Source organism: Lagenorhynchus albirostris, chromosome 10 (assembly GCF_949774975.1).
Source record: "Lagenorhynchus albirostris chromosome 10, mLagAlb1.1, whole genome shotgun sequence".
NCBI lineage: Eukaryota > Metazoa > Chordata > Mammalia > Artiodactyla > Delphinidae > Lagenorhynchus > Lagenorhynchus albirostris.
The window spans coordinates 81,811,472-81,830,767 of record NC_083104.1 but is presented as its reverse complement, the minus strand read 5'-3'; the positions used below and the strand labels follow the sequence as shown (position 1 = coordinate 81,830,767).

General features: G+C 43.8%; 1 long non-coding RNA gene across 1 annotated transcript in view; it reads right to left on the bottom strand.

Moving 5' to 3' along the window:
* Positions 1 to 19,296, bottom strand: part of LOC132527516 (uncharacterized) — a 67,349-nt gene that overhangs the window by 35,539 nt on the left and 12,514 nt on the right. The window contains exon 2 of the long non-coding RNA XR_009543019.1: positions 12,046 to 12,122. This is a non-coding gene — a long non-coding RNA (uncharacterized LOC132527516). The remainder of the gene's footprint in view (positions 1 to 12,045; positions 12,123 to 19,296) is intronic.

Below are 19,296 nucleotides of genomic sequence, written 5' to 3'. Positions count from 1 at the left end.
TGCAGCCTACACTGGAAACCACCCCAATACCCTTCCACAGGAGGGCGGGAGGGAAAGTTGTAGCAGATTCATGCAGTGGGACACTTCTCGGTGAAGAAAACAAATCATCCTACAGCCCCATGTGACAATGCGGTGAAGCTGCAGACAAGAAGTTGAGTGGAAGAAGCCAGACCCACAAGGGCACACAGGGTACCATTACATCTATAAAAAGCCCAACTCCAGAGGTCAGGAGAGTGCTTACCCTTAGGGGCGGGTAGCGACTAAAAGGGGACATGAGGGAGGCCCCTGGCATCCTGAGAATGTTCTGTTCCTTAATCTAGGTGCTGTTTGCACAGATGTGCTCTGTGTGAAAGTTCATTGGGATTTGTGTGCCTTTCTGTATGGATGTTATATTTGTGTAAAACATTTTTTGAGATTTAAGTGCAAAAAATGAGACTACAGAATGGAGTGAGGAGATGGGAATGGTCTACTATTATTTCAGTTTCCACGGTGCTCCATGCCTTCCTCATAGGATCTTTGCTCTTGTCTTATCAAGAGGAGGGGAGGCAGGGCAGAATTTAAATCATGAAGGACTTTCAGCTCCTTCATTCCTGACATCTTCTGTGAATCAATATTTTTCTTTGATCAACTGTTTCATGGCATCCTAAATTTATCTCATGCATTTTTCAGCTCCTGCAAAAACTAAAAGGGATTAGATGGGGTTTGTGTTACTGTGAGCTCCCAATTTGCTGCCTCCTTCATAAAATACTAGCTGGACTCTTGTATATGAGCATCAGCATCTGTAAAGCCAGAGGCAAGACCTGTGGGCTGCTCACATCAACCTGGCAGACACTGCTGATCGAGTCTGAGGTCTTCTTGGTATCATCTCCAGAGCCCCCAGTTTCACTGGTGCCATTGCTGCGGCAGGTCTCAACTCACCTGGACTCACCTGGAGGAAGGGGACTAATTCTATCCACTGCTAGAGATTAAATAAAGATGGTCACAAACCCTTTTGGTCACTTCTCCCACTGAGAAGTGGGGTCTCCTTGAATCTGGGTGGGTTCTGTGGCTTTTTGATCAACAAAAATTGGTGGAGGTGATGCTGAGCCAGTTTCCAGACCTAGGCAACTTCCACTTCCTGTCTCTTGGAACACTCTCTGGGAGCCGTGAGCCGCCATGCAGGAAGTCCAAATTCCCTTGAGGCTGCATGCTGGAGCAGCCATGCCCAGCACTGTGGTCACCATAAGCAGAGCCCGGTTATCCCCACCAAGGAGACAGAAATGTGAGGAAAGCTGTCTTGGACACTTTGGACCAGCCCCTCTGCCAACTGAGTGTGACCCCAGTAGACACTGATAGGAGTAGAACTGCTGAAATGACAGATAAAATCATGAGATATGAGGCAATGATTGCTGTTTTAAGCCACTAGGTTTGGAGTAGTTATGAAGCAATAGGTAACTGGAACATTTGAATTTCTACCTGGACCACAGCCTTTGTGTCCTTGGCTCTGTAAGAATCCATCTCCTTGACTCACTTTGCCAATGTGGCTATGGCATTTGACAGCTCTTCATTCCATTAGAATTCTTTTAGCTGCCAGGCTTGTGGCAAGATAATTTATTGTGGAATTACTTTTTTGTTCTGTTTTTGTTGCTCTATGTATATTTCCCTCACTGAGAAAGTTATGAAGCTCTTGTTCTCAATTCTGAGCTTCTGTTTTGGGTATGGAGAGAGTGGGTGAGTGTTGGCATTTGGATTATGTGCAAACACCTAGGCTAAGAGAGACAGAAGTGGGCTGTGAGCATGTGCTGAGCAGAGACTGAGAATCTCTGAGATCTGGAAATTTGGTGCCCTCCCGCCAGTGAGTAGTAGAGACCCAGGCCCCTAATTTTTGCCCAGAGCACACCCAGGCTGAACAACTGCTAGCAAATGCCCAGAGAGGATAGGCATGGTTTCTCCTAGGCTGGGCCATATAGGCCAGGGTCCCCAGGGGAGACTCTGCAGTCAGTGATATGGACATCTGTAAGGGGCAGTGCTGGGCCTGACCCAGAGGCCTCCAGGGTTGACAGCAGCCTCTGAAATCAGCGTCAGCAACAGAAACAATGGCTGCTGCTATGGACTGAATGTTTGTGTCACCCTCAAAGTCATATATTGAAACCTGAAACCCCAATGCAATGGTATTGTAATGGATGGGAGGTAATTAAGTTTAGATGAGGTCATGAGGGTGGAGCCCTTAAAAGAAGAAGAAGAGACCAGAGGTGTGTCCCCCCGCCGCCACCCACCATCTTGTGAGGACACAGTGAGAAGGGGGTCATCTGCAAACCATGAAGAGAACTCTTACCAGACACTGAATCTACCAGCACCCGATCTTGGACTTCCCAGCCTCCAGAACTGTGATAAAGAGATGTTTGTTGTTGAAGCCACCTAGTCTGGGGTATTCTGTTACAGCGGCCTGAGCTGACAGCTACCACTAGTTAGTAAGGACCTGTCTTGCTCTCAGCTTTTCTGGCACTGCATAAACCCCTGAGAGTTTATAGTCTCATGAAGGGAGGAGGGAACCCCACTAATCACCAGGGCTCAATTTCCTTCCAGTCTGGCAGTTTGGGACACAGAGCAGATTCCATTTAATTGAGAAAAAAATAAGGAATGTGATATTTCATGCACATTTTATAACCCAAAATAATAAAGGTAACATGCTTCTCAAGCCATCCGGAACATTTAATGGCTTTCTCTTTATTGCATTGTGGGCTCCCGTGCCCATTGAACTGTTGGTATTTTCCTTGGCAGGATTTTCGTGAAATATCTCCAAGGTTTGGATTTTTTTTTCTTTTTAAATAAAAAGAAGGGCATGGAAACAGAGGAGGGGCTTGCTCAGAAAAATAAACCCCAAATATTGTTGACGCATGTTCTTTATTTCTCACTTACTGAATATTTGCTCTCTGTATTCTTTGATTTTAACAAATCATGTATGGATTTTTAAAATTTCTAATCTTTTTAGTAGCTATTACATTTATATAGTTTAAAATGAAAATTACATCAAAAGGTACATGAGAAATGTCACTCTCACTCCGTTCCCACCCTCTGTTTTCTCTCACTTTGCCCCTGAAAGTAACCATTTTTATTAGAATAGTGAAGTGGGGCTTCCCTGGTGGCACAGTGGTTGAGAGTCCGCCTGCCGATGCAGGGGACACGGGTTCGTGCCCCGGTCCGGGAAGATCCCACATGCCGCAGAGCGGCTGGGTCCATGAGCCCTAGACACTGAGCCTGCACGTCCGGAGCCTGTGCTCAGCAACCGGAGAGGCCACAACAGTGAGAGGCCCGCGTACCGCAAAAAAAAAAAAATAATAATAGTGATGTATTTATCCTTCTGATGTTTCTTTATGCAAATGTACCTTTATTTTTTCCTTTCTTACTCAAAAAAGCATATTATACATATTCTGCTCCTTCCTCTTAAAATTTTAACTACTTACTCTGGATATCCTTCCATGCCAGAGCACATAAAACTCTTCCTCTGTTTTTTTGACAGTATTCCATTGGTAGATATACCAGAGTTGGCTGTTTAATAAGTTCCCCATTGCTAAACACTTGGGTTGTTTTTGGTTAGTTATTATTACAGATAATGCCACAATGAATAATCTTATACCTAAGCAAGTTTACGTTTGTGTGGGCAAATCTATGGGATGGATTCCCAGAAGGGGTCTTCTGGGTCGAAGGGTAAATGCATTTCTAATTCTGGTACATACTGTAGGTTCTGCCGCACAGGATTGTGCTGTTTGCACTGTTGCTAGCGATATATGGAGGCGTCTGTTTCTTCCTGGCCTCACTCACACAGTGGGATGTCAAACTTTTGAATTTTTCCCAACCGATGAAAGATTCATGTAAGCTTAACATGTATGCACTTGGACTAATTCTCCTTCCTGCATTTCCCTAAGAACATCCTCAGACTTTTCTTTCACATCAGACCCCTTAATTAGCTCCATCTTTTCAAGAGGTTGGCCGTTTTTATATTTCCTTCACTACCATCACAGTTATGAAAGATTTCTGCCAGGGGTGGTAGGTTGAGTAACCATGGTCTCTGTTGGTTATTGTAATAAAATCAATAGCTACAGGTGGCTTGAATTGTTTTAGATGGAATTGACCTCAGGTTAAAAAAAAATAATGTTATTTTGTCACTCTTTGTATCATTACTTTCTAAGCTTAAATATCTTTTATGAAATATTTGTATAAATATTTGCATTTATTTAATATTTAATAAAACAAAATTAAAATATTTTGTAAACAGAAAGTCCAAACCTTCTTGAATAAAAGTTGAAATATTAAAAGGAAAAGAAAGGCCTCCATCACAGCCATGTCTTTGGTAGACTCCATCCCCCTCCAGTAGGCTCTCTGTTGTATTGTTTAGGATACAAATGAACCCTATTATGCTGGGGTACCTTTCAGCCAAGGCATTGGCAGTAGAGAGGCTGCTTCCTCTCTTGTTTGGCCTACTCCTCCGACTGGTCACAAGATTTGTTCATTTAAATGAACTCCTTATTGTAAAAAAAAAAAAAAAGTTGTCTTATATATGATATAAAGAACTCTAATCAATTAGCGTTAAAATACAAGGCAGAACTGATTCCCCACAGCAGTTTATGCATGGCTGGGGGTGGGGGTGAGCCCGAAGCGGCTGGAGCAGGAGAATTTGGAGGCCGGGAGGTGGTGAGCAGCAGAAGGCTCACCTGTCTGGAATGGAGGAGCTGTTTTCACTTTGGAGATGAGATGCCATATATATATTTTAAAGGAGTCTTTTATAGCAGATTAATAAGTCTGAATTTCCGTCTTTTCCTCCAGAGTGACAGGAGTTTCTGATGATTGCGCAGGGCTGTGGGTGTGTGGTGGGCATTAAGATAACATGACCTGATTCAGGAGTGTAGTAGTCAGGATTCTCTGTTCCAGAGAAACAGAAATATATATATTCTCTCTATATATTCTGTATTGGTGTATATATATATATATATATATATATATATATATATATATGTGTGTATGGCACAGTTATGGAGGCTGAGAAGTCCCATGATTTGCTGTCTGCAGCTGGAGAACCAGGAAAGCTGGTGATGTAATTTGGTCTGAGTCTGGAGGCCCAAGAACTAGGAGTGCAGGTGTCTAAGGGCAGGAGAAGACGGATGTCCCAGATCAAACAGAGAATGAATTTGCCCCTCCTCCTTCTTCTCATTCTATTCAGGCTCTCAATAGATTGGATAATGCCTACCAATATTGGGGAGGGCAATTTGCTTTACTGAGTCTACTGATTCAAATGCTAATATCTCCTAGAAACACACACCCAGAAATGTAGCCGCTATCTGGGCATCTCTTATCCCAGGCAAGTTGACATACAAAATTAATACAAAGGGTAATAGCCAGGGTGTAAAAACCCCATCAGAGGACTCAGTTGAGAATGCCTGGGTCAGCCTCTCATGCTGATGCATCAGACCTAGAGTCCACTTAGATAAACTTTTTCTTTCTCGGAATTAATGACTATTTTGAAAACTTAGATTAAAGACAATGTTTCCATTTTGGTCTGATATTCAATATCTATAGGATGAGTTGGAGGGTCTGGGAGGGAACAGGATGTCTGAGGCCACACTATACACCAGGCAAATAGAAGAAATGCAGGAGGGATGGAGATGCTATGAAGCCATATGTCAATGATAAGGGTACCTGGTGTCAGCACCGTCCTCTGCCATCCTGGGGGAGAAGCATTACTCAGCAAGTTTCCATCAGAGGAACCCCCTTGAAGTAAGATTCCAGGATATAAACAGATTCTTTCCTTTTTCATGTAATGCAGATAATTATACAGTAGCAGAGGGTGGGTGGCCTTCAATTCTGATCAGGAGGACATAGATCAGACCTGGCTCCTTTTCATGAATAGTTCCATAAAATTAAATAAGGAAGTTAAAACCCCCCACTAAGAGCTGGAGGTTATGATCGCTTTGCTCCTGAACGAGCTAAAATAAAATTGGAAATGTGGCTGATAATTGCATCATTGCACTGTCCTGGCTGGTAGGTGGCAAGAAGCCAGCAGTCAACTAAAGCCACGGTGAGAATCAACTAAAGGACATCTGTGAGGCAAGAAAGGAAGCCCTACTGAGAAAGGAACTATCTCAGGCTGGGACGATTGCTGAGAAGTACTGCAGTGCGTGAAAGAGATAGGATGTCCCAGTGATAATAAGAATCCCCAGAGCAACGAAAATCTGTTGGTAGGTGGGTAGTACTAGGCATTTGTAGCTCAGTTCCATACAGCCTAGGGGAGGAGCAGTTTTTCCCAGCACAAAATAAAAATGGGAAAGTAGAATGTTCTCTCCAATTCAGAGCATTTAAGCAATGTATATTTGAGCCTGTAGCAGGGATCTGTATTGTACAATAGTCACTCGCTTATTTGTTACGCAGAATCCATTCATTGTTTTGTTCATGGTAAAGGAAACATCAAGATGGCAAACTTCTGATGAAAACTCAGGTTAATGAATATCACACACACACTCATACACACAATGGAGGAAGTTCTGGAAAAAAATGGAGGCAGTAGGAAATGTATCCTTAAGGCATATAGGTTAAACTTATGCAATTATACTGTTAGCATTTGCCAAAATCTAGATAATCTAGGAAAATCAGAGAAACAAAAATCAGAGAATCAATAAGCAAGAAATTGTAAAAATGTAGGAATGTGTAACAAAAAGCATTGGAATTTGTTTCTTTGGGTAAATCTGCCTTTCCTTTGTCTCCAACCTTTATGAGATCACACAGATGGGGGACAAGGAAATAACACAAATGACTGGAATACTGCAGCACAATTCTGACACTAGTCACCCGGAGTTAGCATTAGACTCCCAGGTTAAGGGCACAGTCCTCAACAAGACAACCCTCACTTCAGATGCCAGTCACAAGTTTGGCCACTTGCTCCAAATGGCTACACATCTGGGGAGTTCCAATGACACCCCCTCAGGTTTGATAATTTGCTAGAACAACTCACAGAACTCAGGAAAATGTCATACTTGCAATTACAGTAAAGGATACAAATCAGGAGGACCAGCCAAATGAAAAGACACATAGGGCAAAGCCTGGGAGGGTCCTAAACACAGAGCTGCCATGTGCTCTCCCTGTGGAATCAGGGGGCATCACCTTCCCCACACATCCTTGTGCTCACCAACCAGGAAGCTCCACCAAACTCCAGTGTTCGGGGTTTTCTTCTGTAGGCATGACTGATTGAATCATTGGCCCCATGATTGAATTCAATATCCAGGTCCCCTTCCATCCCTGGAGGTTGGCATGGCTCAAAGCCCCAACCCTTTAATCACATGGTTGATTTTTCTGATGACCAGCCTTTCATCCAAAGTCATCTCATTGGCATGAACTCAGGTGTGATCCAAGGGACTCATGAATAATAAAGATACTCCTATAACTGAAGAAATGCCAAGGAATTGGGGTCTTTTCCAGGACCCAGAGACAAAGGGCAAATTCTTTATTGTACAATAGGGACATATAATTTAGTTGGCCCTCCATATCTTCGAGTTCTGCATCCGCGGATTCAACCGACTGTGGATCGTGTGCTATGTTTACCACCAGAGGTTGGTTGAATTTGCAGATGTGGAACTGGCAAATACAGAGAGCTGACTACGGGATTTGAGCATCGCCAGATTTTGGTATTCCTTGTGGGTCCTGGAACCAATCCCCTGCAGCTACTGAGATATGACTGTATTATAAAATAGAGATGAGAAATCCTGACATATCTTGAGAAATCTATCACAAGAGCTTAAGTATTTAGCAAGTGCATTATGAAAAGAAATCAGCCAAGTGCAGTGTCTTATCATGGAAGCATAGGATCCAAGCATCCAGTTATTGTAGGAATTGAAATTGGTTGTAATAAAGGCTCAGACATTGTAAAGGAATTAGTATTACAAAAGATGAGAGAAGTTGAGGACTATGTCAAGATGCAAAAACGAAAGATTTGTCACAATTTACTTATCCTTTGCTTTCTCTTAGGGATGGAACAAGACTAAAGATTAACCCAGGAAGCATATAGTAAAGTTGGCTTCCTCCCTTGTACAATTCCACATTAAACATATTCCACATTTATATTCATATGGAATTGATTTTGAGTAGAGAGAGACAATCCTAATCATTAATGTATTTCATATGGTTAGAACCAATGTATCATTTATGTAATGTAATAAAGCTTTCTTTTCCCTCTAGCTTGTAATGCGTATTTTACCGTACACCTGTTGACCTAAAACAGACTGCCAGGTACTTCTCCAGCAAAAGTAAGTTTACTCTGGATCAGCAAAAAATTGCAATTCAGAGCCTGTAACCACAGCAAGAGGAGAGCAAGTCCCTGCACAGGAAGGAGAGGAAAACCTCTTTTAAAAAGGGGAAAAGGAAGTTGGGAGGGCTATAGTAAACAGTCCACTGGAGGAATTGAGAGTTCAAAGTACAGTGGCTTGTCATTGGTTGAGTTGTGACAGCCTCTCATTGGCTGAGCTCTTGCCGGGAAGAAGAGGAAGTCTTTCTTTTTCCTGTTGGGCTTTGCTATTGTCACAGGGTGTGAGAGCTCCCCCTTCTGGCCTCCTGACTATTTTAATTGAGGTTTCCGTTTACCAATTTTTTTTTTTTTTTTTTGCGGTACGCGGGCCTCTCACCGCTGCGGCCTCTCCCGTTGCGGAGCAACAGGCTCCGGACGCGCAGGTCCAGCGGCCATGGCCCACGGGCCCAGCTGCTCCGCGGCACGTGGGATCCTCCCGGACTGGGGCACGAACCCGTGTCCCTGCATCGGCACGCGGACTCCCAACCACTGCGCCACCAGGGAAGCCCAGCCCTCAATTTTTATATACCAAATTCTTACATACAACTTAGGTCTCTTTCTGGGCTTTACGTTCTGTTTCATTGATTAAGCTGTTTTAGTACCAGCAACACTTGATTTTAATTATTGGGTCTTTCCATTACATTTTAACATCTAGTAGGTCTGATACCCTTTCATTCTTTTTTTTTTTCCCAAAAAATCTCTTGAACATTTATTACATTAAAAATCCTATTATTGGGGCTTCCCTAGTGGCGCAGTGGTTGAGAGTCCGCCTGCCAATGCGGGGGACACGGGTTCGTGCCCTGGTCCGGGAAGATCCCACATGCCGCAGAGCAGCTGGGCCCGTGAGCCATGAGCACTGAGCCTGCGCGTCCAGAGCCTGTGCTCCGCAACGGGAGAGGCCACAGCAGTGAGAGGCCCACGTACCGCAAAAAAAAAAAAAAAAAAATCCTATTATTATTGTAATTGCCTTATATTCATAGATAACTTGGGAAAATTGATATATTTACAATAATGAGGATTCACATTCAAGAACTAGGGGTATTTGCATTAATGTGTATGGTCCTTCAAAAACATTTGTAATCTTCTTTCCAGGGATGTGAATGGATGTGTTTCTTTTGAGTGTGTTTCTTAAGTATTTTCTATATCAATATTGTGAATGTGAATTTTCTAATTATATATTCCAACAGGCTGTTGCTGATAAATAGAAAATCTATTGCTTTTATATGTCATTTTGCAATTGTCCACGTATCTGCCCTTAATAGTTTTACAGTTAATACTCTTTGATTTTTTAGGAAGATAATCAAGTCTGCAAGTAAGAATACTTTGATCTTTTCCTCCTTTCCAATATATCCAATATATATTTAAGCTCTTTAATTTTATATTATCTCATTGTATTGGATATGATTGCCTAGGAAGTGTAAATAATAGTTAATGATAGTGGCCATAGAGGGAAATTTGCCTAATCATCGGAATGTTTCATTATGTGTTATGTTGTTTGTTGATTCTTAAGCATGATAAGGAAGTATCTTTCTATTCTTAGGTTCTAAGAATTCTTTTTTTATATACTTATAGGATTACTTGTTCAATTTTATTAACTATCAGTAATCTAGATGATCATGTGGTTTATCTCCTTTGGCTTACAGGTGTGACAAATTTGTATATATTTAAAAATAGTAAGCTATCTTTGAATTCTTGGTTAAAATATCTCATACTAAAATTTCATCTTCTGGATCAGGACTCTGGAAACCTTAAAATTTCTTCCAGAAATTCTATATATCCAGTCAGCTCCCAGAAAACCTCCTATAACTAACCTCTCAAAAAGAAGACATTTTTTCCCCTTTGTTCTTAGTCCAATATCAAAGGGAACCTCCAAATTCCAAGTAGGTCAGGCTACTAATACACACAAATCAATTCTGATAAAATCATCATACAATAAGTGACTGTTGTTTACTAAGTGATTACTCGGTGCTAGGCATTGGATTAAGATAAATATTTTACTTAAGCCTTAAAATTACCCTTAGTTTCTCATCAAAAGTATACTATAGTTGAGACAGGAGGGAAGGGGACAGAGCACAACCTTTAAAAGAATGACATAGCCATTGAAGATATGACAAAAATTGGTTAGAACCTAATAGGCCCAAGATGGCAGCAAGATTCAACTTCCAGTAGACCTTGAGCCTCATTATAGGCTCACTGTAATACACTAGGCTGCTAAATGGAGTAGGACCCTATGGCCCTTCCCCCACACCCACTCCTACCCCATGTCCTCAGTCTGCCTTTTGTCTGTAGAAAAACTTTAGCCAAAGAATAAGTTTAATCAGAGAAGTGAGAAAAATGAAGAAGCAAAGGAAAGTAGTCAAACAGGACAAAACAATAATAGTTTAGTCATTAAGCAAAGTCAAGGACTTTTAGTTCCTCCTCAAGGGCTATAGGTAATATTCTGAGCCATATTCTTTGAGCTGTCTTGTAAATACTGAAAACCCCACCAGGGAGAAGAATTTAACTACATAATGACCAGACTGTAGCCATGACATAAGTGGCCACAATTCCGAGAACTGGCCTCAAAGAAATGGGAACAAACCCACCCTGGAACGGAAGGCTAACTGTATTTAAAACAAATCAAGATGACGCTGATTAGACGACCGCATGACCAATTTCAAGATGACTGTCAGAGCTGACTGTGCTGTTTCTGCATGTAGCCCCCTCCCTCTGCCTATAAAAGCTCTTGCCGGGACTTCCCTGGCAGTGCAGCAGTTAAGACTCTAAGCTCCCAATGCAGGGGGCCGGGGTTCGATCCCTGGTCAGGGAACTAGATCCCACATGCATGCTGCAACTAAGAGTTCACATGCCGCAACTAAGACCCAGCAAGACCAAATAAATAAATGAAAAGAAAAAAAAAAGATACTGAAAACTGACTGATAATGAAAACACAACAGGCTGAAATTGGACATGGCTAAAGCAATACTTAGACCAACAGAACAAACTCAAAGAAGCAAGAAGGAATGAAACACTAAGATGAAATAGAGAACAACAACTTATATAATAGAGAATACTAACAAAATCCAAAAGCTGGTTTGTTGAAAAGTTTCTTAAGATAGACCATTACCTAACCAACAAGAAAAAGAGAGAAAAGTTACCAAAAAAGTAAAGCTTAAAAAAAAAAAAAAGCTCTTGCCCACTGATGGGGGAGGGGGTTGGCCTTTGGGCAGGAGTCTGCCCCTCAACCCCCTGCCCTCGTTGTCAGCCTCCGAAATAAAGCAAACTTTCCTTTCCATCAACATTGCCCCTCTAGTATTGGCTTTAGAGAGACAAGCAGCCCAGCCGGACCCCACTTTTGGCAACAAAATGACACACCCAGAGGTGCTATGACAGTTCCAAGGCCAACCATAAAAGGCCAAAGAGTGGCCCAATTCCTGGAAATCCCGGCGCCTTCTCCAAATAGCTGGAATATTCCTCCCACTCATTAGCCAATGAAATTACCCAGCCCATAAAAACTAAGCACCCCATATTTCCGGGCCATGCGCACCTCCTGAGACAGACCGCATTCTGTCTATGGAATGTGTACCCCTGCTTTCACTTTACTATGGCTCTGTACTTGAATTCTTTCCTGCCCGAAGCCAAGGACTCTCACTTGGCAGCCTTTCCCAGGAACTTGCCTGAGACCTGGGACATGACTATCCTCTCGTGCCCCATTTTCCTGCAGATGCTTTACAAAAAATATTAATAAATCTACTTACCTATCACTTTGCCTCTCGCTGAATTCCTTCTGTGCCAAGACATAAAGAACCTGAGCTTCATTAAGTCCTGAGACGAGCTGTGTTAAAAAAAAAAAAAAAACTCTGCTTACAATGATAATTTTCAAACCTACACAAAAGTAATGAGAAGAGCATAGTGAGTCTTCTTGTATCTGTCGCAAAGCTTCAACAACTGACAAAATTTGGTCATACTCATTTAATCTACCCAGACCACATTTTCCCCCCTGGGTATCTTTTAAAACAAATTCCAAACATTGTACCATTTCATTTATAAATTCTTCAACATTATACCCAACTCATATTGAGTCCCTGCAAGCTGACAGCATAATGCTAAAGCGCAATTCATTATAAGAGATTCTTTTTTTAAAAAATAAATTTATTTATTTATTTATTTATTTTTGGCTGCATGCGGGCTTTCTCTAGTTGCGGCGAGCGGGGGCTACTCTTGGTTGTAGTGCTGGGGCTTCTTATTGCGGGGGCTTCTCTTGTTACCGAGCACGGGCTCTAGGCTCGCGGGCTTCAGTAGTTGTGGCTCGCAGGGTCTAGAGCGCAGGCTCAGGGGTTGTGGCACAGGGGCTTAGTTGCTCCGCGGCATGTGGGATCTTCCCAGATCAGGGATCAAACCTGTGTCCCCTGCGCCACCAGGGAAGTTCCTATAAGAGATTCTATAAAGGTTTAAAGCAATGCAATCCAAATTCACAGGGCAGTGAATGTAATTACACAATCTACAGAACTGGAGGAAATACATACTCTTCGAAGAATCCTACATGGACTTTGTTTCACTTAACTGAGTTTCTGATAAGAATTGGGAGGGAGGGAGTGATGTTCAAGGTTATGTATTCTGGCAAAAACTTAAGAGTGCAAATTATTCTTGTTGGTTAAGAGAGATCCATTAAGCAGAAAGTAGACTTAGTATCTTGTAGAGAAATTATATAGCCTAACCAGAATTCATAACACCTAGTCACTGCACAGGCAAGTGACTTGAGCTCTTGGCAGGATTCTCTGAGATGAACTGTCTTTTATCAGAATGGTGTCTCTTAAAAGTGGACAGCCAGAGCGAAAGAAGCCACATCCCATCTACCCCCAAAGTACCTTCTTATGATTTCATTTATATCAAAGTCTAGAAAATGCTTATTAACCTATAGCGACAGTAAGTAGGACAGTGGTTGTTTGGGAATGGGGGTGGGGAGGGGGAGGAGAAAGGGAATTACACAGAACAAAGAAAACTTTATGGGATTGTGATGATGGTTTCACGGGTGTATACATTTGACAAAACTTATTGAAGTCCACCCTTTAAATCTGTGCAGTTTATTTTTTGTCAATTATACCTTCATAAATATATTTTTTAAAACGAATAGCCAAGGGATTTCCCTGGTGGTCCAGTGGTTAAGACTCCACGCTCCCAATGCTGGGGGCCCAGGTTCTATCCCTGGTCAGGGAACTATATCTCGCATGCCGCAACGAAGATCCCGCACGCCGCAGTGAAGATCCCGCCCGCCACAACAAAGATCCCGCATGCGGCAACTAAGAAATGGCGCAAAAAAAAAAAAAAAAAAAAGAATAGGGACTTCCCTGGTGGTCCAGTGGTTAAGAATCTGACTGCCACTGCAGGGGATACGGGTTTGAGCCCTGGTCTGGGAAGATCCCACATGCTGCGAAGCAACTAAGCCCGTGCGCCACAACTACTGAGCCTGCGCTCTAGAGCCTGCGAGCCACAACTACTGGAGCCCGCGTGCCTAGAGCCTGTGCTCCGCAACAAGAGAAGCCACCGCAATGAGAAGCCCGCGCACCGCAACGAAGAGTAGCCCCCGCTCGCTGCAACTAGGGAAAGCCCGCGCAGCAACGAAGACCCAGTGCAGCCAAAAATAATAAATAAATAAATATATATATATATTAAAAAAAAAAAGAATAGCCAAAGGGCAGAGTAGTGGAAAGTAGATGCCATTTCAGAGATGCTCCAGGTCCAGATCACAAGGGTAACTCACAATAAGAAGAGACAGGAGTCTGAGAGCTGACATCTATGAGCCCACAAATTAAGGAAATTATGCACTCTTTGGGTTCATAAACTGCTCTTTGGTTATAGAGTCCTAAGCAGCCAGTTGGTTGAGTCAAGGGTGGAGATGTGAGCCCTGCTGGCTCAAAAGACTACCCTGGAGATATAGTCCTTGCCTCCAAGGCTCTCCCAGGTGTTCTGCGAGCAGTCTGATAAAGCTGCCAGCTTCTTAAAGCAACAGGACATTTTTTGTGTACCTGGACCTTGTCATGCTCAGGTGAAGCTGAGAACACGGTGTGTTTGTTTCTGGCTTGGTAGCTAAATATAGAAGCTAAAAAAAAAAAACCCCAAAATGGGCATGGGAATTATCTGGTACCCAAATCCCACCAAGAATTGCATTGGGTGTCTAGTGGAATTTAGCCATCAGGCGGGAGAAGATGCCAGCCAGTCACTACGATCTAGAATTTTGCTGTCAGCTCGGGACTCCAACCTGGACAACTGAAATTTCAGGAAGGATTGACCAATTTTTGTACGACAAATTGGTCCAAGTGGTGGCTCAATGCACGTGGGTAGAGGGAAGGCTGCTCTTGCTGGTTTCTACCTACTTACCTAACAGGCTGCTTCAGAGGAAGCACACCCCATTGACAAGGCCAGGTGTTTCCATTACTAGAGTCTTGCCCCTTTATGCTTTGCAGTCCCATCTCAAGTCCTTCATTTCTCCCACTGGGAAACATTGGGGTTGCCCAGGGTTGGCATGGGTTGCCCAATCCTACCTGCCCTGAGCTTCTTCCTCATGCCTGAGGGGCTTGAGGCTGTCCTGAGAAATGCAGAAGACTACTGCTGCATCCTCCACCTTTGGAGGATGGTTGAAGTACCAGTCTAGACTTGAGCCAGTCCTCAGGGGCTGACTAGAAGGGGTATCTTACCCTAGACAATGGAAGTTGGAAGGGCTGGAAGGGTGGGCCCCAGATAAGGCCTGGGAGAGAGCTGAGAGCCAAGCCAGGGAGCCCGAGTTCCCATGCAAGTCTAGGATGGTAGAAGGAGCTCAGTCAGGACCAACCAGGAGAGGGGCAATTTGGGAACAAAATGGAAGATGGGAGGATGGTTGCTCTGAACAGTCTGTGGCTTGTGCCACTATATCTACAGGCCATCGGAGCATCATTCATGAGGGGGGAAAGCTGGTTTGGAGCTACAGAGGCAGGGTGAGCCCCACTCACACTCCTGCTGCTGGGCTGTGGCTCCCTTAGAGTCACCAGGGGAAGACTCTGAAGAGTTCTGGGCGCTTGGGGTGGGGGGCTGTTTCATAAAACCCGTATCATTGGGTCACAATTTCCCATGCCCCTAGTATTTGGTGATGGCCATGATGCTTGATCCTAAAAAGATCCTGGTGGCTCCTACTAATGGTCGTCTGGTATTTCCGTATCTCTCAGCAGATCATTATTTTCTCTGTCACTGGGAGTTGTTCATGGCATTGTTTCACTTTGCCAGGAAAAGCCTGACCACAACAGTAATTAGACAGTGGGTCCAGTGCTCCCCTAGTGGGGCTGATGCCCCATTAGTCATGGCAGACTTTTTTTTCTTCCTTGACATAGATTTTTACTTATTTTTCTTTTTATTGGGGTATAGTTGCTTTACAATATTGTGTTAGTTTATACGTACAGCAAAGTGAATCAGCTATACATATACATATATCCCCTCTTTTTGGATTTCCTTCTCATTTAGGTCACCACAGAGCACTGAATAGAGTTCCCTGTGCTATACAGTAGTGGCAGACTTTAAAGCCGCTGCCTGGATGCTGCTCTGAGGGTCCTCAGCCTTACTGAGCACTACACCCCTGGCCCAAGTTCCTGATCATTCTTGCAAATGTTCTAGGCTTCCTCTTTTTGTTCTCTCTTCCTTGGTGTCACTAATCATGGGAGATGGGTGGACTGCTCCAGTCCACTGCTCCTGACTTGAGGGGGTGAGCCGGAACTGCCGTCTCTTCATGTGACCCCCTGAGGGAGATCTCTAACACTTACACATGGATATTCTCCTTTGCATTCTAACATTTGCTATGAAACTTACTGGCATGGTTCTGGAGCTCTCCACAATTCTAAACCCTGTGTAGGTGCCACCCCAAGCATCCTGCCCCAGAGCCCAGTCTGCGTGGATGCCAGGGATATTGCTGGTGCAGGACCTATAAGCTTTGTATCAGCCTCCTTCTCTTTCTCCTTTCATGACTCTGTTATTCCTCCAGTGTATCAGAGGAAAGTTCCAGCCAGCATATTAAATGGCTAATTCTCTAGACCTGGCACAAGACTACGAGAAATCATCTTTGGTCCAAAGGCTTTGGATTTTTGGTGACTCATTATAACCATTGCATTGGTACAACTATAAACTGAGTAAGAAAAATCATGGGGCATAATGGTGGAGACCACCAGCTACACACCAAACTCCTCTCTTCTTGGGATACACACACTACATTTCCCAGACACCCTTCCAAACAGGTTTGGTCACATGACCAAGGTATCTCCAACGGAGACCAAGTTACCTCCAGTGGAATGTGAGCAGAAGTGTACATACCAAACTCCAGGCCTGGTCTATTAAAAAGCTCCCATGTTCCTCCTCCTTTCTCTTCCCCCTTCTTCTGGCTGATTGGCAGCTTGACACCAAAGGTGACCTTGGAAGCCATAAATTGAAATTAGCAAAGCCACTATCAATCCAAGTTCCTGATAGACCATGAGGAGGAGAGCTGCTCTTGGAATGCAAACCTTCTCAGCAGTGTTATATAAGAAATAAACTTGTATTATGTGAAGGCCTGAAACTTGTGTGTGTGTGTTTTAATTACCACAGCCTAGCCTACTCTAACTAATAGAAGGTGAGATCAGGAAGCAATTTTATTTTCATTTCTCTTTGTCCCTTTAAGCCCATTTTGTGGGACCCATTCTCCTTCTGCTCCTTGATGGACATTTAAAACAGGTTCCATGACCTTCTGGTCATTGTATGTAATCCAAGCTCACCTGGTCTAATTTCCCCAAAAGGTTAGTAATTAAATGGTCTGGTTTCATGTAATGGTAAAACTTCAAACTTTATTTAAACACAAGGCTTCTTCCCTTTCTTTGTGCCATATACAGACCAGCTGCCTTCACTGGGAATTGAAGTGTGCAGTGATCTCTCACTTCCCATTTCTTGCTTTGTGGCAGAAACTGCTGTTGTCTCCCAATATTCATTCACCTCTTCTTCCTTACTAATAAAACTCCCAAATTTTTAGTGGACTTGTAGCCACCCTGAATAAAGACTACATTTCCCAGCATCCCTTGAAGCTGTGTGTGACCATGTGACTAACTTCGGCAGAAGGGTCTGAGTGAAGTGAGTGAGGAACTTTTTGATAATGCTCTGGATGGCCGGGATGGTGCTCCAATTCCCGTTTCCCTCTTCCTGCTGGCTGGAATAAGGACCCAGCGGATGTGGTGATGGGTCATTTCAACATTTCAGGTGAGAGCAGCATTCCAGGGAAGGGCAAAACAGCAAGACAGAAGGACCCAGGGTCCCCAACATAGTGGAATTACCATATCCAGCCCAGGAGTCCTTATGCTGGAACTATTCCATGAGAAATACTTTAACTTTTGTCTCTTTTTAACATAGAGTTTTTTCCCCCAGCAGCTGCTCCTGTATACTTACTATACAGGTCATCTTTTATGCGTGCTTCTGTCTTTCCTCCATCATCTTGCTAACTCAGCTTGGACCTTGGACCCCAACAGGGTTGGAGTGGTGAGAGGGAGAGGCCGAAAGGTGCCAGGGGAGGATTTATTTGGCTAGAACTCCTGTGAGATGGCATAAGTCACCCCTGGGTTGTTAGGAATAGGTGATCCTTCCTTTCATTAGGCACTTTTGTGGATACTTTTGGAGACAACTCCTTCCCTTTGCTAAGATTTCTCACTCCCTGATTGTTCCATGTGGTCAAATGCCCTGCTTAGGCTAGTCAACTATATTTCTTTCTCCAGCCTCTACAAGTCTGGCAGGACTCTATTAAGCTCACCAATCCCTCCAGGTGACACTTTTGGACAGGATCTAACATCACCCTGCGTCAGGCCCCACATCTGGTCCACAGGAAACGTCATAAATCCAGTGCTGGTATCTGGGAAGGCTGGCAGCCTCTCAGCCCAGCAGCCTCTCTTGTTCCACCATCGGGGCAGCTAGCCAATTTGGTTTTTGATTTTCAGAATGAGCCAGCCACCAGCTCTCCCAGTCCTCCACACTGCAGGGAACACACAGTAAACTCTCTGAAGGATACTATGAAGCCCCTTTCCCTGGGCTTGAAGGGAAAGAAATGCCTGCCTCAGATTTCCTCAAGAGGCTGCATAGCTACCCTGTTCCTACTCCCATCCACGGTCCCACCTTCATGGGGACATTCCCAGGCTTGGCACTGTAAAGGTGCTCTGGCGCCTTCCCTCATGATTCTCCTCTTGAGAAAGAGATTCAAACTCTTTAGAAGTCATTTCTCTTGAATAAGAGCTCATTTGTCTTGTCTGTTTGCTTTCCAAATACCAACCTCACCCACTTACCTCATATCTTCCAGGGCATCACAGAGGAATTAACATGCCCAGAAGCTCTAGTGAAACTGCATTCTATTCTCCTTCTGTTTGAACTTCCAGTCTACCTTACCCAAGGCCACCTGCAGGGACTCCACCGGAGCCACTGTCACTGCCACTATCCCCAACAGAACAAGGGGCTCTCACCCCAGCTGTAGTAATTAGTCTGTGGTGCAAGTAGTATCTCAAGGTTAGTTCAAAAATGTAACCTGAGTTTCCCTGGGTCTCACTAGCCTGCAAGGACATGCAGATGGGGTCATCTTAAGGTAATAACCCAAATTTTAGCGTCTCTTCCCAACCCCTGCAAAGTCCCCTTCTCTGCTGAAGTATTTCTGGGGATCTGAGGGAAGTCTCACGTGTGCTCATAAATTTAGCCATCCAGGGATATTGTAACTGTCTCCATCTCCTGCTGAGCATCACACGCACTGAACTGGAACCCTCGAGACACCAAATCTGCAGGGTGTGGGGGGTGTCTCTGCCCAGTGGTCAGATGCCTTTCCTCTCTTTTGTGATCCATTTCATTACTGGGGCATCCAAGCAATGCCTGTAGGCCCCAGGGTCTTGCAGAGCTTGTAGGACCACAGCTTCTGGATTGACATTCAGCCTTCTTCCTGACTGGGATGGAGGCAGGACTGGACTAGGGATGGTGGCAAACAACATCCACTTACT